This window comes from Rhamphochromis sp. 'chilingali', assembly GCF_963969265.1.
Source record: "Rhamphochromis sp. 'chilingali' genome assembly, chromosome: 19".
NCBI classification, from domain to species: domain Eukaryota; kingdom Metazoa; phylum Chordata; class Actinopteri; order Cichliformes; family Cichlidae; genus Rhamphochromis; species Rhamphochromis sp. 'chilingali'.
This window is the reverse complement of record NC_137946.1, coordinates 19090404-19117949: the sequence shown is the minus strand read 5'-3', so window position 1 is coordinate 19117949 and position 27546 is coordinate 19090404. Positions and strand designations below refer to the sequence as shown.

Here is a 27546-nt window from a genome sequence, read left to right as displayed (position 1 = left end):
TTTTAATAATATAAAGGGCACCTCAGGAAAGGTAGATAAATTGGATTAAATGTGCACTATGGATACTAAAATACACAATGTGCGCACAAACTCTGTGTTTGGTTCGTTATATTTTCCCACTTAGGCTTGTTTGTACATCCAAAACACCATCTACAGACGGGTTTCTCTTTCCGACTTCAATTTCTGCGCGTTAACCCAGAAGCCCCCTGTGGTCCAGAGGTGATGGAGCACGGACTCACCTTAAAGAGTTGGCATGGTAATACCTCCTGGAATCGGAGTCAGTCAGCCAGGCCAGAGTAGAGTTAAGCCCTTGCTCTATTCTCACTTCAAAGGGGATGGCCCATCCACAGCAGCCTCAGAGAGAGAGAGGGGATAGAGGGGGGGAGGTAGAAAGGAGGGAGGCTGTCATATATTCCCTTTATCACGGGGAATTTTACGGTTCAGACTTGTGATTCTGAGGGGAATTTTATGGGCTGACCAAAGATGGGCAGCTTCAATTCAAAAGCAGAGCTGTCTCATCTGTTCCACAGGAGTGTGTGTAGCATCTGTGTGTGTGTGCGCGCGCAGTTGTGTTTTTTGAGTTTGTGCCAGACTCACCTTTCTTTACTTTAAAGGCATATTTTATCATCCTGACAGCTTATTGTTTATCAATCCCGCTTTGTTACGAGCTGATTCATGCACTGCTGTTGCCTTCCACTCAGGCCTGCATTTTTAATTGAATGCTTCTCCAGGAGGGCAGGAAAAAAAAAAAGATCAATTAATCAATTCATTCTGGGGGACAAAGTCGTGTTTCGGGTTGTTTCTCTTTTCGTGGATATATGCTGTGTCACTTTAATAGGCGCACCTTTGGCAAAGGTATTGCTTTCAGGATGAATTTGTGAGCTTTGTGTGAATGGGTTATCAGACTGTGTGCTCAGGAGACTGACACAGATATCATATCAGCATGACACAGATGTCATTATGTGACCAAAAAACACACTGCATTAATAACAAAAAGTGTTCTCTAGAGATTATTCAAACATTGTTTTAATTACTAGATGGCCTCACGACACGATAAGCTCCTTATCTGATCTGTGTGCATCGGTTTATTTCCAAATGAGCCACTGATATCCGCATCATGTGTGTGTCCACAGATATCGGTTCCTAAAAGCAGACCCAAATGGACTGGGTGCACACATGCACACACCTAATGCAGCGGAATCTCTTGAGAAACACAATTATTTTTAAATACTTTGGCAACCCTGAAAACCTATTGTCTCTTTCAGCTTCATGCAATGAGTAAGTTCTTATCTCATGGGCAGATTTCTCTATTTGTGTTTTTGTCCTCATGTCTCTAATTTGTTTACTGACTGTAGGGCACAGTTTAACAGTGTTACGTATTTCTGAACACCCATCAGATTGTGGTTAGATTTTAGTTTGCTCATGTTGACAGCCGCTGTCAGTCAAATCTGATCAAATGGCAAACTCGCAGCCCTGATGGAGCTTAAGCACTTAATAAATAATAACCATTTGTTTTAATTGAAGTTTAGCTTTGATTCTTGCTCATTTAGTCGTGTATTTAATGTTGTACAGAAATGCCCTCTGAGAAGATTTGAAGATGTATTGTTTTTTCTCGTTTCCAGGAAAGAAACATGGCAGCAGATTGATTTTAATATCTTAACAAAAAATATGCAAAACACATTCTTTTTGTGTACATAAAAAAAAAAAAAATCAAAAATCTTTAACACCACTTCCAGAAATTCTGCATAAATGTTCATGCAGACTCAATGCGAAGAGACAAGGAGATGAGTGGCTGGGAGAAGGGACTGCCCGATAGACAGGTAGTCACATGGGGACACAATGTGCTCGCTGAAATGTTTGCAGTCATAAACACAACATTGTTTTGAGTCCTTATAGCGCTGTTATGTCTTTCCCCTCATGATAAACAATATTTCACTAGCTGGGACCACATCCTCATTTAGATTTGATTTCTAGGAGGTAATGGCAGATGGAGTAAGCATAAACTGAAGTTATGATTTCGGGAAGGTCCTCAGAGGGGACTGGCGGCAGCTCTGGGCCAGGCAGATCCCTATGTACTAATGAGAGGTGAATGAATTGAAAAGTGGGTTGGGGGGCAGCTTGTATTGCAGGAGGTATATATAGACAGAGAACTGGAAGGCGAGTGCATGAGGTGTGGCTCCACTTCTGAAATTCAGTACTACAATTCAAAGTGTAGGCTAGCATTAGCTCGGCTCTGAATGTATCCCATTAAGAATTCTGGTTGGTTTGTCTTTAAAATTGTGTCTGCTTCACATATGAGACTGAGAGATTGTCTATTTATGCCATATTTGGGAAAAATCTTTTGTTACATCAGTTGAAATGATGATTAATATAAACAAAATAATAATAGCATCATTCAAATACCCACCATATAAACAGCTATATGGTGCATGTGATATGAAAGATGCTCTTCTACTTGTCCTGTAAGCGGCCCTGATGGATAACAATTTGTTCAGGGACCTTCTTCCCACCACAGTTTCAAAAGCACCCAGTCTGAAGCTGCCAGTCACATTGTTGGCCTTCCTGATCAGTTCATCCAGTCTCCAGCTGAACAACACAACAATGTACTCTGCGCTCATCACCCCTGAGTGATGGAAAATCTCCATCGTTTTTCTGCACACATTGAAGGATCTCAGCTTGTTTAGGCGATATAGCCTGCTCATCCCATCTTGTACACAACCTTGTGTTGATCTCCCAGTTCAGTCTGTTTTTGATGTGTTTGCCCAGGTCCTTGAACTCATCCACCACATCAACATCCAGTCCCAGGATAAACATCCTCTTCTTACTGAAAAACACAATACTATGTAAACTGATTTATAATATAATGAATTTAAACTTGTTCGATAAAAGCAAAGGATTTGCAGACAACTACATTATATTCCTCTAATATTTCATAAATGCAAATTCACGTGTCTGTTTTTTTTGTTTTTTTTACCACATGTGATTGACATTTGATTGGTACGTAAAATTGTGTTGATCAGACCACCAAACAACATCCACTTCACGCATGCAGACTAATGTTAGTAGTCAGTAATTTGTTAGTATGTGTGTATCAATTTTATATATGTAAATTATGTTTTTCCGCAGGTTATGTCTAATTGTGTGTTGCGTGGTGAGCCCATCATTGAGGGCCTCTGCACAATCAAAGCCCATTGTTCCCACACGCTAGGGCAGCACAGTAGTTTGCACAGTGTTGCTGTCTCACAGCAAGAAGAGTTGCTTGTTGTTTGAGCAGTATGCAGAGGTACTGAAGTGGAACAGTGTCTTTTCACTTTTTATACCAAATAAAAAAAAGAAGAAATAAAAGAGGTATTTTCAATGAATTGAAAGAAAGCTTTTCACTTTTCACTCATTCATACAAAAAGCAAAGTCATCTTAAAAGTCTTTACAACATCTTTTTCAATTTTGTTCTGTGTTTTTTCTTTCTTTCTTTTTCAAAACAGTGCGTGGGTGTACGGGATTCCAGTGTAACTAAAGGCTAATAAGCTTAATTACTGTCAGATAACACTTCACAGCTATTTAGTGCAGTTTGTGCTCTTCATATGGCCTGTAAACTTTCATGCTACTAAAGCCGCTCAATTGTGATTGTTAAGTAATGTCAGACTACAACCAGAAAGCTGCCTGTTTACAAAGATTACCCTGTAAATAAGCTATTATATATCTTAATTTCATGAAGTTTGCAAATGACATTGTGAAAGTTGTGTAGTGAGAGTAGTGAGCAGATGGAAGAGAGTCTGGAGAGGTGGAGGTATGCTTTGGAGAGACGAGGAATGAAGGTCAGTAGAAGCAACACGTGTGTGAATGGGAGGGAAGCAGGGGGAAATGTAGTGCAGACAGGGTGGAGCGGGTGCAGACGAGAGTAAGGAGTGACAGAGGGAAAGCAACAAGAGTGAAAGGGAAGATTTACAAGGTGGTAGTGAGACCTGAATGGTTGGAAATGGTAGCACTCACAAAAACACAGGCTGTGCTGGATGGAGGTGGCAGACGCTAAGATTTTTGTTAGGAGGGAACCGAGATAGACAGGGTTAGAAATGAATATATGAGAGAAAAAGCTCAGTTTCAGTGGACTGGAGATAGATGTACGAGAGGCAAGGTTGAGATGATTTGGACATGTGCAGAGGAAGAATCGTGGGTATACTGGACAAAGATAGAGCTGCCAGGGAGGAGGAAGAGAGGACGACCACAGAGAGGATTCATGGATGTAGTGAAGGAGGATATGTAGAGGGCTGGTGTGACAGAGAAAGATGAGATAGAGTGAGATGGAGGCAGATGATCCGCTCTGGCGATTCCTAAAGAAAGCAGCTGAAAAGAGAAAAGAAGACTGTCAGTTGTCTGCTAGTCTTCATAAAATACTGTGATGGAAAACCATTTTTTTAATTGTTTATAGGCTATATAAAGGATTCCATTCCTTAATTACACTAAATATCAGTAGGATTTCATTTTATAGCAGTTTTTAAACTTCCTCTCTATGCTAGCGTAGCAGTTACATTTACATTATGCAAATGTATGACACGCTTAGCATCATAAAACTGAGAAGATATGAGGCAGTGCAATTGCACAGTTAGAACTGAATGACAGGGGCTGAAGAGGATTTAAAATGAGCTTATAGGTTTTGACATAACTGACTGTCCTGATGGTCATTCGATCACCAGAGAGTTAAAAGGCAAAATAGATCACATTGAACGGAGCGAAAACAGGTCACGTCACTCCAATGTTTGACAACCCACATGTGCTTATGACAGCAAAGTGCCATTGAGGAGTCCAGTCAACCATAGTGCTAATTGCTAAGTGCGAGGACTTAGTAAATATAAAATGTGCTGAAGTATTCTCAGGAAAGAGCAGTTCACTGTGCTACTTTCTATTATAGAACAGGCAGAACCTAAAAAAGTACAGCGCTATTTTTAGTCTCTCTCCCTCTCTCCCTCTCTCCTTCTCCCCCTCTCTCTCTCTCTCTCTCTCTCACACACACACACACACACACACACACACACACACACACACACACACACACACACACACACACACACACACACACACAACAGAACCATGGCTATACTTAATGAAATTCCACTAAGTATGTTCATTGACTGTGTCACCATGGTATCTGGAATAAACCAATCAATTCTCCTTCATCTGCTAGGAAGCTGGAGAGGCTCTAAGCCTGTCTATGGCATTATGCATTATGGACAGACCAATTAAGAGCCCCGGATGGGAATGAGACACTGAAGCAAAAGACTGAAATATGGGCAAGCGTCTGCACAGAGACTACACATAAAGTCAGACTGATGGCACTGAACAAAGTAGAAATGGAAAAAGAATGATTTGAATAGATGAAAAAGAAGGCAACCTATCAAGCAAACTGAAAGAGATCGATGCAAATGAACAACTTTCAAGTCAAGAGCGTATTGAAGCAGAGAGTGGGTTTTTGCAGTGATATAAGCTTGGTCCAATAACCATAACTCTTCCAGTAGGTGGGAGGTGGTGGAGTGAAGGGGGATGCTGCTGTTTTAGAATCTATAAGCACAGCTGTCGCCGACAGCTAAAGCAGAACGATTACAGCTTAACTCCATAACATCTGCTGCTCCCTAGCCAGGGAAAGCTGGTCGCCAGAAAATACCTTAGAGAGAGGAATTAAAAACAAGGGTAGGTGCAGGGCAGGGGTTCTTTACGCTGTGTCACCGTGTCCATCCTATCTGTGTCACCTAAACTTGTGATCTGTGTCATCCCACTTTCCTAAGGCTTTAAATCTCAACAGGGACTTCTTTGCTGGTATCCCCAGAGAGTGGTGGAGATGAGGGAGTAGGAGAGAGAGTAAAATACAGACAGATGGAAAGAAGATTTTGAACCTAAGCCAATAAGGGGCCTGCAACACCACCCTAAAAATGCATGTGAATGTCTGACTGTGAAAATGAAGGTTTGGCCTCATTAGGAGCTTGTTTGGGTAGGACTGGGCGATGCTACTGTGAAAGGGAGGATCAAGAGGGAGCTAAAAGGAAGCTTGAAGTGTGGGAAGGGGGGGGGGGATTGAAGTCAGATTGAAGGCTAGTTTCTAAAAAAGACTGCAAGAGAAGGACATCAAAGAAATACAAAGTTAATGGGCTCACTTATATGTGCATGGCCATTCACGTAGCCTTGGCTGTACAAAATCTTTTAAGCAGGTGGAAAAGCAAAAGGGATTCAGAGGAAATTCTTTTGTTGATAATGATGTTTTCCCAGGATAAATGCATATTAAAAAAAAGATTAATTATTTCAGTCATTGTACATTTGTTATTAAATGCCACAATTAGAAAAGAAAAACAACAATGAAATCCCAGTAATTAAATATCAAAATGCAGAAATACTTGGCATACTGAAGATTTCATGTTTCAGAGAAACCAAGGACTTTCTGTTAAACTGTGTATATCAGTATCAGTACCAGAAGGAAGGAACAGTGGGCGAACAGGTTTCTACAGCAGTTCGTTTTAGAACTGGTTCAGAGACAGTTCATGATCCTCTTCCATTTGTCTCATGCCTTTGAACTTACACACAAGAACACTTAGGTAGGCTTTCATATACCCACTCACCACAAGGTTATGCGATTGGCTGTAAGTACTTTCCAGAGGGTCAAAGGTAAAGTGTTGCAGAATGTCGACTGTATCATTAAATATCTAACATCACTACTGCACATGTTCTGAAATGGACACTTCTGTTTATAATTATACCCACCTTACAACTTTATGTATGTTTTGAAAGCAGTTGTTAGTGAACTGAAAGAATGAGTAAAAATCATAAAAAATGTGATTTTAAAAGGGCATTAAAATACTTTCAGCCAATATTTCTTTCTTTTTCTTTTTCTTTTTTTTTGCACATATATGATTATATATGCTGATTGTATTGTGTTCATGTCACATTTAAGCTATTATCCATTGTGCACATAATGCTTGTACTTTTAAGTGCAGCGATATTCCAGTCTAGTAGTGTCTGTCACTGAGGCTAAGTGGAGGGTGAATTAAAAAACGCTGCAAGAAAGAGTGGAAAGAGGAATTTGGAGCAGAATTGATGAGGTGTAAAAAGAAAATGGGGCTGCGGTAGCTTTGATGTTTTTCGCACAGCATCCCTGACAGCCATGCTGCTATGGGACTCAGAAATGTTCCCTTTATTTAAGCTATAAATGTCTATCAAAGTAGAGACTCTACCTAGTTAACATGGAAGGAACCAGAAAATAACCATGTAAAATTGAGCAGAATTCAGTGTGAGCTTAGTTTTTTGTCTATTTAAAAAAAAAAAAATTATTGTTCATTTGGAGAGTATCACATCTGCTTTATTAAATCTGTGTACACCTTAGAGTGTTTAGAGTACAGTTGCACTAGCATTGCATTATATTTGCTTAATCAATTTTAACCAGTGGCTCAACAAACATTTCCCTTTCCACAACAGTAACAAGTAACATGTCAAACAAGTCATGCTGCACTCAAAGCTGTTATGGAACGGCTGTGTGCAGGCAGGAAAAGGACCCAAAGTGCAGACTCCAGAGACAGACGTGAACTCAAAAAAGGTAACCAAACTGAGACTCCCAAAAAAACAAACTCAGGCAAACAGACAGATCACACAGCATCGTAAACGGTAGATCACGACACGGACAAACTGAAACACAAGGCTTAAATACACAGAGGGCGCAATCAGGGAATGAGTAACAGGAGGGAAACACAGCTGGGGCAAATCAGGCCTAACGAGACAAAGGAAGCACAACCAGACGCATTTACATGAGACACGGGCTTTCAAAGTAAAACAGGAAACATAACACAGACTGAACTTACAGCCACAGATTCACAGGCAGGCACTACAACAGAGGGAACAGAGACGTGGGACCAGGGCAGACACAGAGACATAAACCATAAGATAGAACTCTAACAAAGAAACCAAAGACTAGAAATGATAAATAATATAATAAACTCAAAACCATGGGTCAACGACCCAGGCATCCTAACAAAAGCAGGGAGAACAGAGTGAAGTGAGGAGATTTTATATCTATTTAACAACATGCTGCTGTGTAAACAGATTAAAAGATAATAACACAGTGGCACTAAAATAAATGCCACCAGACAACTTAAAAATGTCACGCGTGTGTTTATTATACAGCTGATCTAGAAACTTTAAATAACTTGGCAGCTTGATAGTTTAAACTATATTGCAAAGCTTGATTATAATACAGTTTAAATTCCTGGCAAATGGCTTTTGCTGCTTTTAAGGAATTCTCTAACCATGTTTAGCATATCTTAATCTTAAATTTTTGACATTTTTCTGATATGATAATGAGCCAGAAAACTTATATTTGGTATGATCACATTTATTCTTCAAAACAGCCTGAACTTTCTTTAACTGGTCTTCAGGAATAGTTCTCCGGGCTTCTTGAAAGAGATCTAAAACTCTTCTTTGGATGTTGGCTGCCGTTTGTTCTGTTCTCTTGTGAAGATGATCCCACGCTACTTCAATAATTTGAGGTCCAGGCTCTGGGGAGGCCAATCCATGACTTACTGTGTTCCTTTGTGTTTTTCTATCCATGTAAGCTTTTACTGCATTGGTAGTGTGTTTGGGACCATTGTCATGCTGTTTCCAATCAGATGCTTGCTACATGCATGGTACTGCATGGCAGATTAAAATCTAATGGTACTTTTCTGGGTTCATAATTCGATATATCTTTACAGGACAAACAATGCTTTGGAAAATACTGAAGGGACTGAAAATAAAATGAGGGAGAAAGCAGCCAATGTCCAAAAACACTGAGCGCTCTTCACAGAGCCTGGAGAACTATTTCCCAAGACCACTTAAGCAATAGCTACAAGAAAGTCAGGCTCGTTGGAGACAATATATAATTAAATGAGGGGTGGCTAAAACTTTTGCACAGTACTGAAGCTGTACCTTCATTATACTGTATATATACTTTGTTGTCATCAAAAAGGAAGAACAACAACCCACAAAAGTGTGCATTGTCATTATCATTATAACCTTAGTTTTTAGTTACATGATTAAATTTGTAAAAAAAATGACTTTGGTCAAATACATTGTTTCACAATGCTAAAGGGCAGCTGACTGCTTTATTTAATTACTAATTATCATATTGTTTTTGTGCTGGTACTAGATGACCACGATTCTTGCGTGCCTGTGAGCTTAAAGGCATCCTGTGGAGATTTTGACCAGTAATGAATGTACTCATTTTTACATGAAAGACATTTTAATGAATCATTTCGCAGGCCCTGTGCACACACATGCACACGGCGTGATGAACATTACTGCCAACAGTTTCACATGCTCCAGTAATGAACAGGTGGTGGTAACGTCAGAGCAGCACAGTGATAGATGCAGGTAAGAAGAAGGCAAGAAGGATTTTTCGAATAGTGAATTTTTAAACTTGTCTAAGTGTACATTCATAGTTGAATTTCCAGGAACTTATGTATATATGACAATGTAGATTCATGCCTAAATATGACATTATAGAAGAAAGATTGCACATTTTAGCCATCCTGGCCACCCTTTGGTTAGATAACGAATTTCTTTGAGTGATAACAAAATAATTGGAGCTCCACAAAAACCCTGCTGATGGTGCATTTACCCTAAAATCCTGTCTGCCATTGAGATGCCAGCCAGTATTTTGGGGAATATAAACTTGCCAATTGCCTTCTTTCTGCTCAGCTTATGCAGTTGCAGATAATTTGGGAAAATAGGAAATTTTAATAATCAGCCTTTTGTTCACAACATTTCTTGGAAAAAGACTGGTGGTTGCTGTGCCACTGAAAGGCGTGCTTCATTGGCTGAAATTTATGAAGAAATGCCAGAGCTGTGACAGACATGTTGAGCGGGAAGAAGGGGGAGGAAGGGGGAGGAAGAAGCAGTCGGCAGACATGGGAGTGGGCTGAAGTGACTAAATGCAATACTCAGGCGTACACACAAACCTGGGTCAAACCGCATTTACAGAAACTTTTCATAGTTTGCTGTGACTTTCTGAGATGCCAAATTTAGGGTTTTTTCCACTCAGAGGAAAGCATTTGAAAGCCATTTCACTATGACTGACTACTCACCTGATCTGACCCGACATTTTAAACCCCAAACAGTTGGTGAAGTTAAAGCGAATGCTGGTATTACCATGCAGAAGGCTGATTTGTCCCAGGTCTTCAGGCATTTTAAGTGCCAAAGTTTTCTATATGATGTGACATCTTGCCTGTAATCCTATAAAGACACAAGCAGGAAGAGGCGTAACATTCAAACCCTCAGTGAATATTGTTCAGCTGTCATATTCGTCAGAATGTGATCCCATTTGTGAGGATCAACACCCCAGGAACATAATCTCACAATAATCTCTCTGTTTATAAACACAAGTATCCCAGCATTCATAAATAGTATTTTTTTTTTTTTGTAATACAACAGAAGGGCCTTACATTTTATTTCACATGTTAGTCTCCATTCCCTAATCACAATAGCACTTCTCAAATACTGTAATATTGGCTATTTAATACCTTTTGTGTGAGATGCTTTCTCATCATCTTTTAAGGTCTATCGCCTGGAGCTTCACATTAAATCGTTTTCCCATATGCCTTGGGAACCAGCACACACACATACACACAAAATCAGACACAATCGAATCCTCCTTTATTGTCCCAATCCACATCTCCTTTCGGAGGGGCCGCAGGAGGAAGGCATTTATGCAAAGCAGGCTCAGCGCACCAACATGGAGACACAGAGAAAAATGCATTAAAGTCTGTGCTTGCAAACTTTTTCTCCCCCATTGTGTTTCAGATAGTAAGGTGTCAATTATTAAAGCAGTTTTACATGTATGTATGCAAATTCCAAATGTAACCCCTAATGCCTAGTGGTAGTGTATCATATGTAATACATGAGTTCTGGGTGCTTCTTCAACATTAGTGTTATCTTTTAAAAATGTTCACAGTAATGTTTTAAGCAATAAATAGCAAAAAACAAAAACAGATGTAGCAAATATGATACAGACTAAAACTCATGCAACATGCAAATTAATATAGAATTGTTTTTGTGAAAATTCTCAAAAGGTTTAATAAACATTAAATTTTCAAAAATTTGGATTTTTCTGGCAATTATTTCAGGGCTTTACAGGGCTAAGTGCCTTTCCCATCATAAAATTATTTGCTTACCTACTCTACCTCTCTCCCTATTTTGTCACACGCACTGGGCTCCACAATCAGAAAACCTCAAGCATGCAAGTGCGTCAGCAGTGACAAATGATGAGAGGTAGCAGCAGTAAAAAACAGCTGTCTAAACTAAAAAATGATAAGACAGCTGTGGCAGCACATCACAGCACTGCAGCACACTCAAGTAGCCTGCAGAGACGCTCAAAAATGCGTGGGATCAGCGTGGGCATAGAATATGCATGCACACAGGTGTGTTTTGGGGCTTGATAGGAGACAGATGTTCATGGTTGAAATTTATTGCAACAGGCAGAAATGGTTTGGAACACAAAACACTTTTCAAGGGTTGGAAACAAGGCAATTAATGAGGAAATGACAGTGTGCAATCAGATACAATCAAATGTAATTTTAGCACCAGAAATTCTTTTTACAATTTTCTCACTATTAAAATTTCCCTCCACAAATGAATAACAAATCTGAAAGTACAAAAGAGCAGGGAAATCTCTAAATTCAGAGCTGTAGAGCCGTAATAATTATTGAGGTCGTTTCTGTCACTCTGCTTCTGTTCATCAAGTGTTTGCATGTTTTTTTTTGTTGTTTTTTTAAACTCTGTGACTACCAGTTAGTTAATTATAACCTAACACTGTCCCTGAAAGGTGTTGGGCAGATTGAGATCAAAATGTTCCATGACATCTGTTAAAAACAATGTTTCATCAAGGGTACGTTTTGCCTGGTTTTTGGAAAGTACAAGGTCTGAATCCCGGATAAGCCCCCAAGTAATGAATTGAACAAGTGAGAAAGCTGCCACACAAATGACACATGCTTATTAAACTATAAATAACAACTGATTAAGAAATGCACCTTTACATTCATTGGTGGTGAAAGGGCGAGAGGATGATAATGGTTGAGAGAATAAGAAAATACTTAAAAAAACAAATAAATTCAAAGTGTCAGCCATATGCCACAATCACAGAGACAGAAGGTTTTTTGCATCTCTCTAATTTGTGCCTCCTAGTCTCTAGTGTCCTCTGTGCTCCTGTCTGTGAAAATCACTCTCAGTACATCATTTTGAAGGATGTCTCAATTCCTAAAACACATCTGGAGCACAGCGGAGGGAGGAGACAAGAGGCTTGAAGATGGAGCTATAATATTGGATACACAAGTGTATGCTTTACATAGGTATTTTTACCTTTAGTGCATACAAGAGGTGTGATACATAACTGGAATATATAAATCATGGCAGGAGGGAAACAACTATTTTTTCTCTAATGGTCAGTTACTTAATCTGGTCAACTGTATGATCAAACTTCACAATGAGATTCAAAATAAGGTATGGCATCACATTTTGCCATGTTGCGAATTTCTTAAAAAAAAACAAAACGGCCTAAATATAAAAGCGTCATGAACATTGTTACATCTGACACCATCAAATACAGCCATAGTTGGGCCCTAAAGAAAAGTACTTATAATGCAGTTGAGCCAAATGTCATCTTTAACTTCAGTTATGTTAAAATGAGACTCCAAGGTAAGAATGTCCCATGTTGTTACCTCAGCTCTTGTCTTCCTCTCGATCTCTGCTTGCATCATTTTGGAACGGACTGATGTGTGATTTAGACTTCTGTGGTGAATCTTTATAGAGCCCACACGAGTGACTGACTCCATTATCAGCATCCATGCTTTTGAATGTTTTCTTATGTGTTATTTACCTTATAGCTGTATCTCTGTGTTTGACATGTGGTGCTCGCCATGATAGAAAAAAATAAAATAAAATGCTGGGACTTTCTTCTCTTTGTTGTGGTCAGTTTAGATTTTCTTTTTAAATTTTGAAAGCAAACATATTTCTGCCTCACATTTTTCCACTGCTTTGTAAATTCCATCACATTCATTGCAGTCAGTTTTGTCAGTCTCCCTCCAGGTATTTGCTGAAATCTATGAGTCCTTATATAGAGGATTTGATTGGTATTTTCTTATTGATAAATTCACAGAAATGCACAAATGTTGCGAGTTGCGTTATTGTGACGTGTAGTTACATTTCCAGGAAGGTGTGCATCAGGTTAAATTGTAGGGTTTCAGAGGGGTTTATGGTTACATAAACATACCTACGGTGTACATTTAAGAAAGACTCTCACTTTATGTCCCCCCCCCCCCACTCCTTCTATAGGATCAACCAAATATTGATGACCACTGATGACTTCTAAACTCATGGAAAACACACAGAATTTAAAAAAAAATGAATTTGAAACACTGACACTAAAACAAAAGTGATAACTCATATCAGCATTTTACTGAGTTGCAATGATCCTGCCAAATGACCCAAAGAATGCTGGTAAAATCATACTTGAGAAGTTCTCTTGGTTATTATTGATAAATGTAACTAAAATGTAAATTTTGCCCACTGGCTTTTTGCCTTTATTCATCTGTTCGATTTATGTCGCTGACAGACCTCTCCTTTTCTCAAATCTGTGAGAGTTCACCCACTGACCAGGATACACTGGCTGCAGTGAATGTGAGGAATGTGTGAAATACAGTTGTGCCCTCAACCACATGAGTCACATACCTACTACCAGCACCTCTGAAAAGAAAGAGCAAAGAAATTGAAAATTCAACCTTGAAGTGACTGACCAAGTCCCTCAATTCAGCTTCTGCTGTCTGTCACGCATCTGTGCCCTCAGTAAACAGTGACCTATTTCCAAAATGGTTGACTACATCAACCACCACTTACTTAGAGATTGAGTTCCTCTTTGAACACGGGTTAAACACACAAGACAACAGAACCTTGCATTTTTACCATGTTCACTGGTTCTCCTGGGATTTAAATAGCTTGGAGAAAAAGTCAGATATACAATAACAATAACAACATTAGTAATATTAGAATACTTTGTGTGCTGGGGAGGAAAAATTAGTTTCAGGCACAAACAATAGTGCAGCAGCTGTGTTTGGCAGTGGCCGCCTGAAGTGTGGGAGGTGTTAAGTAGCTGATTAAACTTTTTTCACACTTAAGAAAGCTAGAAAACTAAACCTTTAGAGCTAATAAATATCTCACTTCCCTACAATGGCTCCAAAAAGACTTAACTGAGGTGACCGACAACCTCAAATTCAGCTGTACAAAGCTGTCAATTGAAATGCTGCTGTTTACCTCTGCTATCCATCCACCTGGATCCCTGATCCTTTTGGGTTGGGGTTCTGTTACAGAGCAAGAGGAGGACCCTGTAGAATCAGTCTATTATAGGGCTGCTAAAAATGTAAGACACATACTAATTGGATATTTCACATTGACTGTGTCTGAAAAATTGTTTAAATAAAGGAACAAAGAGTTAACATTAAGAATATGGACGGATTAGCCTTCGGGTTACAAAAGCGCATATTGCAAACAGTGGAGAAACCTCTTTGATGATGATAATCAAGATGATACATCTTTCAGCATTCAAGGGTTATGCACAAGGCCAAACCCATCTTGGGTCTCAGACTACTTCAAAATGACCTTTACATCACACAAGGAGAGTTTCATCTGTTAGGAAAATTGAAAGCCAATGAAGCACGAAGTCTAAAGTAGACAATGTAAAATAGTCAACTGTAGATCAGTGGTGCTCAATACATGACACCCTTGGTGTAAACAAAAGGGGATAATTACCACAATTTGTTTGCAACACAAACGAAAGTAGTATTGACTCGGCGCGGAAGTGCAGCTGCTATACAGCACTCGTTTCGTGCATTCAGATCATCAGCTTCCTATTCAGCTCATGCTCAGCCTTGTCTAGCATTCGGGTGCAAATGTTCCCAGACGCTGGACTTGCAAAGTTTTATTCATGTTGTGGAACAAAAACAACTTCCCTTTCATGTTTTGGTCTGTCATCTTATTTTAGAGGACAGCGACTCAGCTATACAAAGTTGTCAAGCGTGATGTCATATCATTTGAAAAAGGCTTAAGCAAAGTGACACCGTCTGAAAAGATGGTTTTGCAGCACCTCAGTGTTAAAAGAACGAAAGGTTGTGTCCTGGATTCAGAGCTTGTAAATTTGCAGTAAAGTTTAACTTTAAAATGTTCCTATAACAAGAAGTTTTTAAAGTTTTTTTTCTTTTCTCGACACACAGAAGTCTTGAAGAATAGATGCTGGACGATACAATATTGAAATTTTCTCAGCCTGTTGCAGCAATTAATCTGCATTTAGTTAAATCTGGACAAAGGATTCACATGACACAATAATGCATATATTTCAAACTGTATATATGCATATATTTATATCAATAACAGGCTCCATCATTGATTAGCAATAATACAGCCAATTAGTTCTAATCCGAATGGAACATTCTCTGCAGCCATTGCATTACAATTACAAACACTCACCTAGTTATTGTGTCTGGTCACTGCAGTAAGTTCTGACTTTAACTGTTTATCAAAAATTTCCTACAAGACAAAAGGCATTTCATGCATTTTGTCTGAGTAGACACATTTTTTAAATATTGCAGGATGTAATGGATGAATAAGATGCCCCCTGCAAATAGCTGTTAGATGAGTAGTTGCAGGTGCACAACTCCAACTCCTCAGCATGGAAACAAACTCTATAGTAACAAAACAACAGGGGATTCTGTTTGGCTGCACTGTAATTAGATATCATAGCAGGTCTTTTTTTTTTATATTTGTGACAAAACCTGCATCTGTTTTATTATTAAGTTGTGGGTGAGGGGAGGCTTTTCTATAGGCTGCATATGAAAGATGATTGTAGCCACAACAATATCATCCGTTGGTTGGCAAAGTGCTTTATGGATTTGATAAGCGGGTAATCTTACTGAGAAACTATTGTCTGTTCATGTGGTAGCAACTTGTCAATCATTAGGAAGACCTTAACCTTTTTGACTCTTAATGGCCTTCATAATTTACAAAACAAACTTCCTGTTGTATTCATTGGTGCTTGAAGGTAGAAAAAGTGATAAAAATTACCAAAACAAATTACTGATGATTAAGGATCAGATTCACTAAGTATTACATGTGAATGTAATCCCCAAATAGTGGTGACAGGTGTGGTTAGTTTTTTCAAGTGATTTACAAAAGTTGTACTGTTTTTCGAACAAAGAATCTCTTCATTTCAGTATGACATGTCCAATCTTCCAAGAGACAAACTAGAGATGATATTTGGCTGCTTTAACTAACAGGATAGGTACGGTTTGTTAATTGTAATTAAAAAAGCGTATAACTGTAGGTCATATTTGGTAAAATGTAGGCCTAAGATGGCAGTCTGGCAGAGAGATGTGTTATAATGGAAAGACGCTTCAGTAAATGATAGGCTTCAATGAAAGGACTGTAAGCCGTGTGACAGTATTTAGGCATTATGTTCTCGTATGAGGACAGGTTACATCCCTGAAAGCAATAAAACAAGCCCAATATGTCTCACTGTATATTTTTATACTGCAACTGGTAGCTTTAACAGTATCACCACAATTTTTCTATTGTTTTGAGAATTTAAAAAAAAAAAGATTAGCAGATTTTTTGGGAAATCATATATGTGTGTGTGTGTGTGTGTGTGCAAGGTACTAACTTTGTGGGAAAACAGTTTTGTGTTAGAGCAAAGCTAATGAGATCACAGTGAAAACCACTATCCATGGTGCTGAAATTGCAACAATATTTCATCTTATTTAATTTTATTTAAGGAAAAATGTGTTTTTAAAATGTATTAATGTAAATGATTACAACAAGCAGCAACTTCAAATTACCAGACCAATTCAAACCAACCATGCCATCGAAGGATAGTTTCCAAAGTCAGCGTCGTCATCCCTCCGTTCTCTCTGTTCTTCGGAGAGATTCGTTCAAATCATTTCGCTTTGAACCCCATTGCACAGGCTGTGAAATTCCTGCCACAGAACACGAAGCCTTAAAAACTACCCGATGCCAAAATTTGAAGACTTGCAACAAGTTAGTGAGTTAGGTGGCTTGCTAACCTACATGTTCATATTACATCTTGTTCTAGCATTTCAAATAAATTGACACAAAATTTTTCCATTTGCCAAATAACTTAAACAATGGAGAAATTATTGTAGTACCTGCTCTGAAATTTCTGTGATGCCTCCTCTGCACACCAACAGCCATATCAAGTGCAATAAATATTGGCGTAATTAAATAAAGCGCATTCGGCAAACGTTAATGAATGAGTTTGCCCACTTGATTTAAATATTCTCATCCCTATATTTGGGGACTTGAGAAAGGAACTAAGTGAACTAAAGATACCTTTACTACTGACTTGCCTATGCATTATTTCAAATCTGCCATTCAGATGTCTTATTTTAAGAGGTTCCCTTATATGTAATAAATATATACAGTATGCTCTGCCAACAAAATATACTCATCGACTCAAAACTACCTTTTTTTAAACAAAACAAATTACTAATGATTAAAAGCAGCAAGTCATACCTAAATATATGATTCAGAAATATTTTCACAGTTGGAAAAAAATAAATTACCATTTTTACTTAATGTTGGTTTCGGGTTTTTTTCTTGTCCATCTTATAGGATGAAACATCTATTATAACACACTTAACAGACTACTAACATAACAGACTAAGAGACTGGGTAAATTCTACATGTAATGAGGTCAAGTTACCACCACTACTGTCAACAAATCAAAGAACACTGAAAGTAAACTTGAAGACACAGTTTATTATCAGGTCACACTACCAGATTTTTTTTACTGTTAAATTGAAATTCAGTCTGTGCATGCCACTGCGCAGTGGGACTTAAATTAGAACTCAAGATGTAAGGCAGATCAGATGGATGAGGGAAACACTTTAAGACCGTTCAAAGAAGCAGAGACAGTGAGAGCCACTTGGCAACTTTTTCCACTAGCTGTTTTTGCACATTGCTTTTTCTTTCAGATTTCCTTCAAAGTTCTCTGTCAATGCATGGTTGAAAAATTGAACAGCCGAGGAGCATGCAGGTCTACATTCACAGCAAGGGAGAGAAAAAAAGACTTGCAAAGCAAAGGATGTCAAAGGCCCCTCATCTATCTCATCAGCATCCTACAATACTTTGGAAAAGGCCACTGCTGCTTATGCACATGAGTGGCATGGCAGCAGGCAGCCCTTTTTCACACCCCTTTTGAGGCCACAGTTCGGTACTTTAATGCAGTGCAGCTAAAACAGTTCTGGATTTGAAAATTGATATCCAGTGTTAGCTGTTAGTGAAAGGAACTGGAACACTTAGAGTGGAAACCAATTCTAAATCTTGAAGTTAGGCCACATTGACACAACAGTGCAATAAAATTGCTTCGTTTGCATAAAAAAGCTACAGAGGGAGCATCATGCAACAAACTGGAAAACCAGCAGAGTTTAAAGCAGATGAACACGGAGTGCTTCTCTTCCACTGCCACCATCACTGAAAAGTTGATTGAGAGGCCCTCTGATGTGTGCGGCGGGCTGTCAGATGCATGAGCTCCCTTGATCCTGTGTTCATGGTGCAGCATGCCAAACAGTTGGAGAACACCCTATGGATTCTACTTAACCCTAAAGTATTGACTTGGTTCCCAGCATGGAAAAACCTTGCTGAATACAAACCCTCTATGGCAGAAATTTTTACAAACTACAAAACAGTGTTCTGTTATGTTTGCAGCTTTCCCCGCTGTGGTGGATGATTGAACGGTGCAAAAGTGGTGTGTATGTCTTAATGGCCTTTTGAAATCATACATACTGTTTAATTTTAAAAGCAGAGATTCTTGGCTACTTGCATGGACAACATGTAGATATGTTCTGTGATATGATTAAAAAGAAAGGATTTGTTATTTCTCACCTGATATATCTGAATTCATTTTTATTTCTATGCATTATTCAGCTGCCGTTACTTCAGTTTCAGTTGGCCTTTGTTTTTTCGATAAATCTGGTGCAAAATAACATCCACAAGCCATACAATAAAAACGTGATCCCTTAAATTTGTGGCTTGAAAAGTCTTAAACGTCTTCATTAGGGTTGTACGTGCTTATTTCACATTGTGTTTTGGCACAACGTGAACCGCATGCACTAAAATAATCCAGAATTCATTATGCATATTCTACTTATGAAAGCAGAACCACCATTACTCATCAACATGGCAGCAGAATGTTGCTTATGAATCACATGTGTTTTGTAACTTGCTCTTTTTGTTGAGCCAGTCATTAACAGACATCGTGACCACTTTTTTTCCCCCAACAAATGTGAGGCAACATGTTCTTTTTCCAAATATCCTGGTGTCATACATTACCACAGGCCTCTTCATACATTCATTTCAGGGATAAGTGTGGTCTAACTCCGCTGTGCTTTTCTTGCCCTCTGTGTTTCTAGGTGAGGGTGAATTTTTAAAGCCTTTTTCATTTCAACCCCCCTGCATAACTATATAATGTATATTTGTAACACATTGCAATTTATTCTCAAAATTCCTTCTCCATTCCAAAATGTGTTTTGTTCATTGTTACTTCAGTGGCTTGGTTGACCTTCACTGTGCAGAGTGATGTATGCGAGTGAGTTTGATAGCGGAAGGCTGTTTTTACATTCACCTTCTGAGGGGGAATGTGTCTCCAGGCTCACCTTAAATCTCAATTTAACTTGTGCATACAAGCAGGTTTTTGATAACACAACTCTCTGGAAACCAATCTTAATCCAATATACAATTTACACAAGCGTGATGTGGAAACTTGAAGCTCCCAGTGCTCAAACACAACACATGAAATCAACAGAATTTGCATATTCATAGATTATGGATTTCTCAACAAGGGAGTAGAAGCAGAGGTAATTTGAAGCATTAACATGGCAATTATTTGTGGAAAAAAAGAAAACAAACATTATTATTATAGTTTAGAGCAAAATGTCAATGCTAAAATGTGTACGGGCAGCCTTATAAAGAGGCCGGTTGCCATCAGGCAAGGCAGAGAACTGCTTGGGGCTCCTAGGCCACTGGGAGGCTCCCAATGGCTGATGAACTTTAAACTACAGCAGAAGCAATATACCAGTGTGGGAAGTTTGAAGTGACAGTATAGAAAAAAACTCCCTTAAGGGGCCCCACTTGACTCACTCTCCTTTCAACTGATGTTCACGTGTGCTTAAATCAACTGAAAGCCACCTGATGAAAATGAAGAGGAGTGGTCCTACTGGATGTTGAGAAAAGTGAAGCAAGACAATAACAGAGAAGAATAGTTAAATAATTAAATGCTGCTAGTCTAGCCTTGATTTTGGTGGACACTAGATTATTGTACAATCCATCTGCACCACATTAAAATAAGTTAAATTACAAATTGCAACATCTTTGTTTGCTGCAATATTAATACCAACAGTGCCATTTTAATAATGAAACTCAGCACTGCTGCAAACTGGCAGACACACAGTCCCTCCTTCACTAGCAGCTGAACACACCAACGGTAGCAGCTGAGCACATCAATGGTAGCAGCTGAACACATCAACAGTAGCAGTTGAACACATCAAAGGTAGAAGCTGAACACATCAACGCTAGCAGCTGAACACATCAACGCTAGCAGCTGAACACATGAGAGGTAGCAGCTGAACACATCAACGCTAGCAGCTGAACACATCAATGGTAGCAGCTGAACACATGAGCGGTAGCAGCTGAACACATCAATGGTAGCAGCTGAACACATCAGCAGTAGCACAAGAAACTTTGTGAAACATTTTAAAGACTTATACTCTGCCGATTATAAAGCATTTTGTCAGTAAAGCTCCTATTGCAACAACACCCAAGTATTAAACAATTATCACAAATGTTATAACATGGCCAGATTAAAGCTGAGAAAAGTCCACCAGAAACTAGTCAGAAACAGTAGCAGCCTACCTTTCCAACTGATCAGAAGCCTAAGACAAAAAGAGGGCTATAGCTGAATACATTTGGATGAGCCACAACTGTAAATCTAAAAGAAAAATATGTCCTTTAGTTTTTACTCCCCCTCATGATATCTAAAATGGTATTGAGTATCTAATAGTTACCTGGGTATTGGTTTCAAGTATCATGGCAGCCCTGATAAAGACATCCCTAATTAGGTCCACTTCGAGTTTTGCTAAACTTGATCAGTTTTTCCCACTGACCACCTTCCTCAATCTGTCTCAGATCTGTCTTCCCCGTTCTAACGATGTGTGTTCAGCAGTCACATACACAGTTTTAACCTTTCCCGCTTTTGTTTCTGTGACAGTCACTGTGTTTACATGAACACAGTACCTCATTGACCCCTCCTTGTTCCCTCTTTGTTTTTCATCATTCTCTCCTATCATATCTTTTCTCTCTGCTTTTATCCTATTATATCTGTCACTATGGCCCCTCAGCTCTTAGCACTGAGGTAGACTCATTATATCACAAGGCCAGCTGGTAATTAGTGGTATTTTAACAAGCTTGTGAATTGCTCCCAGTCCCACCCCTCTTCACCTCTCTTTTTCTCTCACAGTCTCACACCTATCTCCCCTTCAGCTATCGTCTTTCTCTTGTCCCAGCCCCTCTGCCTTCCTACTGTCCCAATTTCGTGCTACAAGTGAAATCAGATCTCAGATATATATCACAGATGGAGTAGCTGTAGTGGCTGAGCCTCAGTGCCCCGTGTCCTCTTCTGATTGTTCAATTATCAAGCTACTTCTGTGCATCTGCAATTAAAAACAGAGGAGGGAATTTTCATCGCAACCACGCTATCACATTGCATCGCTTTCTTGTTTGTCTCATCAGAGCCACTCAGCACTGTTTATTTGATGTCCTGACACTTTTCTTTTTCAATCTTATTCTAAGCACCCTGCAACGCTCTGGTATTTGGCTTCATCATGTCTCCCTTGACTAATTCCCCCCCACACCTCCCTGTGGCTCCTCTATCATTCTGCTTGCTATGCGCCTCACACAGACCTGTCTAATTACAGTGGAACGGGGAAAAAAGAAGAAGAGATGGAACAAGAAAGAACAAGACACAGGCCTCTCTCCACCCCTCCAAGCCACCCTTCCCTTGTTCTCTCAGAGAGCTTCCTTTATACTCTCGTTACCTCTCATCTTTAACACACACACACCTAAACACACATATGACACCTAAATGAGTGATGCTCTCATCACCTCTTTTCCTTTCTTTTTTTTCCATGCGCAGTTACTCAAATCTGCTGATGACAACAGCTCACATTATCGGCTCCTTCGCCCATCTGGACAATGTGTGCACAGCGCACAACTCAAAGTGGGCCTGTGTGTGTGTGTGTGTGTGTGTGTGTGTGTGTGTGTGTGTGTGTGTGTGTGTGTGTGTGTGTGTGTGCATGCGCGCGTGTATGTGTGTTTATATGTGTCTGTGTGTGAGTGAGAGAGAGAGAGTCTGGCACACTGATCACCTACCTTTTTGTAAACTTGAAGAAAACTTGTAAAATGAAGAAAAATCATCTAAAACATTTATAGAGATAAATGTTCTCTTCTTCTCCCACACACACACAAATATACACTTCTTTTGAAGTGTCCTGGAGCAGCACACCATATCTCTATCAGCTCCAGGGATCCTCTGCTGTTCTGAGATCTCCACTTTGACGCTTCCCTGCAGGAATGAAGAAAACTCACACACTTAAATCTAAACACCAACCAAGTTACTCCAGAGCTTTTTGTGTTTGATGACACGTCCAGATGTGTGTCCAACCTGCCCTTATTACCTTTTGAGTTTAACAGACTGGCCCCGAACAGCTCGATTAGCTTGGCCTTTGTTTCACATGGCAGACCCCAATTAATTTAGGCTGCTTGGCCAGGGCTGGTTGCCATGCCAATTGGTGATCAAATCACACCGTGGCTTTTATAACCTCTGTTCTTCTCATTCCCGCCGATACGCTACATTTAGTCCAATGGACGGCTGTTATTGTTTTTCTCAGCCTCCATTTGCCACGAAGAGGTAACATGTTCTTGCAGTAACGCTGCTCATTTATTTTAACCAGGTAGGATGAATACTGTAAGTGAAACCAGCCACCTGCTAGGAAGGAAGAGGCAAGATGGAAACAAATCATTTTCCCCCCTTAAACCATTGCTGTAATTACTGATGAACGTACGGTGCATTTAAAAAAAAAGTGTGTTCTTTAATTTACAAGAAGAAAAGAAATTGGACAGAAGTTTAAGTGTTTAACAAAACAACAGAAATCTAAATATTACAATTTCAATTTCAGTTTTATTTATATAGCACATAATCACACGACAGTGATGTCAAGGTGCTTTATACTGCAAGGTACAGATCCTATTTATTTCAAAGAAAATAGTATTTTCAAGTAAACATTTCAGAAAAAAACAATACTGTCATGGTTGGCTGTGTGGCAGGCGGGCAAGCAGGAGTGGTGGATCCAAAATGCAGGACTCAGACACAGAAGTTCAACTTAAAGCGCAGCTTTAATGCTGGAAAACCTCTTACTAACTAAACTCACCAAAAGACAAACAAAAACGCTGGTGGACTAAAACACTGAAGCACAAAACACTGAACTGGAACTGGAAACAAAACACTGGCAACACGGAGGCAAAACACACACAGCTTGTTGAGGGTACAACGCAACACTGACTCAGAGAAACACAGGGACTAAATACACTGGGAAGTAACGAGGAGAATGAGACACAGAAGGAGAGCACAGCTGGGGGAAATTAGAACTGACGAGACAAGCAAAGCAGGACACATTCACATAAGACACGGACCTTCAAAGTAAAACAGGAAGGATCACACAGAGACGCGAACTTGACACAGTGGAGACAGCAACTAAGAAACACAGAGACATAAACCATAAGGCAGAGGACTCTAAGAACCGAGAGACACAGAGGGGAAATCAAACATGCAGACACAGACTTACACAGAACAGAGGGGGACATAGAGAAACATGAAGGGCAAGGGATCGAAACTAGAAACTCACACCAAGTACAATAATACAAAAATCACAAAGAACTAAAATGCTGGGTCAGGAGACCCAGGACCCTGACAGTACCCTCCCCCCAAGGGCTGGCTCCCGACAGCCCAACACAAGAAAACGAAAAAAAACCCCAAAAACCGCCCAAAACAGAAAACAACCCGACCAGGGCGGGCGGCGGGGGCCCAGGAAGGAGGGCACGAAACAAAAACACCAAAGCACAAGAAAGCCCCAAAACAAAACACGAGCCCAGAAAAAAGAACAATGCAGGGGGCTGGCCAGGGGGCCGACAGCACAGGAGTCCAAACAGGTCAGGGGGCCGGCCGTGCGGAAGCCAACGGCGGCGACGAAGGAGACGACGGAGCAGTTCAGGGGGCCGACCGCGCGGAAGGCAGCGGCGGCGCCCCAGTGTCAAGCGTACTGGCTGAGGCCCGGTGGGCACAGGACCAGGCGGGGCAGGACCAGGCGGGGCAGGACCAGGCGGGGCAGGACCAGGCAAAGCACAGGCAGAAGCTGGACCAGGCGTGGATGAAGACACGGAGGCTGGGCCTGGCGAGGCTGAAGGCTCTGATGAGGCTGGGCCTGGCGAGGCTGAAGACACGGAGGCTGGACCAGACGAGGCCGAAGGCTCTGATGAGGCTGGACCAGACGAGGCTGAAGGCTCTGATGGAGCTGGACCAGGCGAAGCACAGGCTGAAGCCGGACCAGGCGAGGACGAAGACTCGGATGAAGCCGGACCAGACGAGGACGAAGACTCGGATGAAGCCGGACCAGACGAGGACGAAGACTCGGATGAAGCCGGACCAGACGAGGACGAAGACGAAGACTCGGATGAAGCTGGACCAGGCGACGACGAAGACTCGGATGAAGCTGGACCAGGCGACGACGAGGCGGCCGCAGGTGGCGGCTGGACAGGCTCCTCGGGCCCTCCAGCTGACGCGGCGTGAGGCTGAACGGGCCCCTCGGACCCTCCAGCGGAGACAGGAGGCTGAACGGGCCCCTCGGACCCTCCAGCCGACGAGGCATGAGGCTGGTGTGGTTCTCCGGAACCACCAGCTGACGAGGAGGGCTGCTGGACGGGCTCCTCGGGCCCCCCAGCTGAAACAGGAGACAAAGGCCGGAGCGGTCCGTCGGACCCTCCAGCGGAGACACGAGACGAAGGCCGGAGCGGTCCCTCGGACCCTCCAGCGGAGACACGAGACGAAGGCTGGACGGGCCCCTTGGACCCTCCAGCAGAAGCCATCACAAAGCCAGCAGGCATGGAGTCCACTGGCAGACATGAAGGAAATGGGTGCTGTGCTGAGCACTGGCCCTGCTCAGACAGCACTGACACGGGGCACTTCCCAGGTGGCTGCTTAAACTCCAGGGGTCCAGCATCAGCTGAGGACTGGGACCTAGCCTCTGGGGAAGCCCTGGAGCGGCAAACAGTGCCAATGGCGGCTGAACCATGAAAAGCACCTTGAGTAGGACTTAGGCTTTCTCCCTGCATGGAGTGAACGAGTGGAACCGGTAATGTTGGAGCCAGAGCTACTGGGGCCTGCGCTACAGGCGGCACTGGAGCTACTGGGGCCTGCGCTACAGGCGGCACTGGAGCTACTGGGGCCTGCGCTACAGGCGGCACTGGAGCTACTGGGGCCTGCGCTACAGGCGGCACTGGAGACTGAGCTGAGGGTAGCACTGGAGACTGAGCTGAGGGTGGCACTGGAGACTGAGCTGAGGGTGGCACTGGAGACTGAGCTGAGAGTGGCTGCGGGGGAGCTAACTGGGCTGAGAGTGGCTGCGGGGGAGCTAACTGGGCTGAGAGTGGCTGCGGGGGAACTAACTGGGCTGAGAGTGGCTGCGGGGGAGCTAACTGGGCTGAGAGTGGCTGCTGAGCAGGCGACACTGGGAGCTGAGCTGCTGGAGACACAGGTGACACTGGTGTACTGGGGTGAAGGCAACAAGGATGCAGTCCCTCTCTTAAGGGAGGATGGAATGATTTAGTGATAAAGCTTGATGGGAACAGATGCTGATGCTGAGAATACCAGGCAGCGAGGGCTTCCAGGAGGGTAGCTGACTCTACCTTGCCTGGACCGCCCATGCCAAACAGTTCGAAGCAAATCCTGGCTCTCAGAGCTGTTATTAATTGTTTTAATCCGTTAATGTACAAAAAACCAGCTGTGCAGAGGGTGGAAGACAAAAAGTTGTCGAAAAAGACCACCTGAAGGAGTCTCTTGGGGGTGTCCTCAGCGTGGATTACCTCCCGGCAGTAATTCCACAACTGCGCGAGATACTGAGACAGTGAGTCCGCAGGATCCATTTGATGGTTGCGTCGTTCTGTCATGGTTGGCTGTGTGGCAGGCGGGCAAGCAGGAGTGGTGGATCCAAAATGCAGGACTCAGACACAGAAATTCAACTTAAAGCGCAGCTTTAATGCTGGAAAACCTCTTACTAACTAAACTCACCAAAAGACAAACAAAAACGCTGGTGGACTAAAATACTGAAGCACAAAACACTGAACTGGAACTGGAAACAAAACACTGGCAACACGGAGGCAAAACACACACAGCTTGTTGAGGGTACGACGCAACACTGACTCAGAGAAACACAGGGACTAAATACACTGGGAAGTAACGAGGAGAATGAGACACAGAAGGAGAGCACAGCTGGGGGAAATTAGAACTGACGAGACAAGCAAAGCAGGACACATTCACATAAGACACGGACCTTCAAAGTAAAACAGGAAGGATCACACAGAGACGCGAACTTGACACAGTGGAGACAGCAACTAAGAAACACAGAGACATAAACCATAAGGCAGAGGACTCTAAGAACCGAGAGACACAGAGGGGAAATCAAACATGCAGACACAGACTTACACAGAACAGAGGGGGACATAGAGAAACATGAAGGGCAAGGGATCGAAACTAGAAACTCACACCAAGTACAATAATACAAAAATCACAAAGAACTAAAATGCTGGGTCAGGAGACCCAGGACCCTGACAGTACCCTCCCCCCAAGGGCTGGCTCCCGACAGCCCAACACAAGAAAACGAAAAAAAAAACCCAAAAACCGCCCAAAACAGAAAACAACCCGACCAGGGCGGGCGGCGGGGGCCCAGGAAGGAGGGCACGAAACAAAAACACCAAAGCACAAGAAAGCCCCAAAACAAAACACGAGCCCAGAAAAAAGAACAATGCAGGGGGCTGGCCAGGGGGCCGACAGCACAGGAGTCCAAACAGGTCAGGGGGCCGGCCGTGCGGAAGCCAACGGCGGCGACGAAGGAGACGACGGAGCAGTTCAGGGGGCCGACCGCGCGGAAGGCAGCGGCGGCGCCCCAGTGTCAAGCGTACTGGCTGAGGCCCGGTGGGCACAGGACCAGGCGGGGCAGGACCAGGCGGGGCAGGACCAGGCAAAGCACAGGCAGAAGCTGGACCAGGCGTGGATGAAGACACGGAGGCTGGGCCTGGCGAGGCTGAAGGCTCTGATGAGGCTGGGCCTGGCGAGGCTGAAGACACGGAGGCTGGACCAGACGAGGCCGAAGGCTCTGA

The 27546-nt window shown here is 41.8% G+C and overlaps 1 protein-coding gene across 1 annotated transcript in view; it reads left to right on the top strand.

Moving 5' to 3' along the window:
• The window catches only part of rtn4rl1a (reticulon 4 receptor-like 1a), a 136176-nt gene that overhangs the window by 37240 nt on the left and 71390 nt on the right, over positions 1-27546 (top strand). The gene's annotated exons all lie outside the window — the stretch shown is intronic.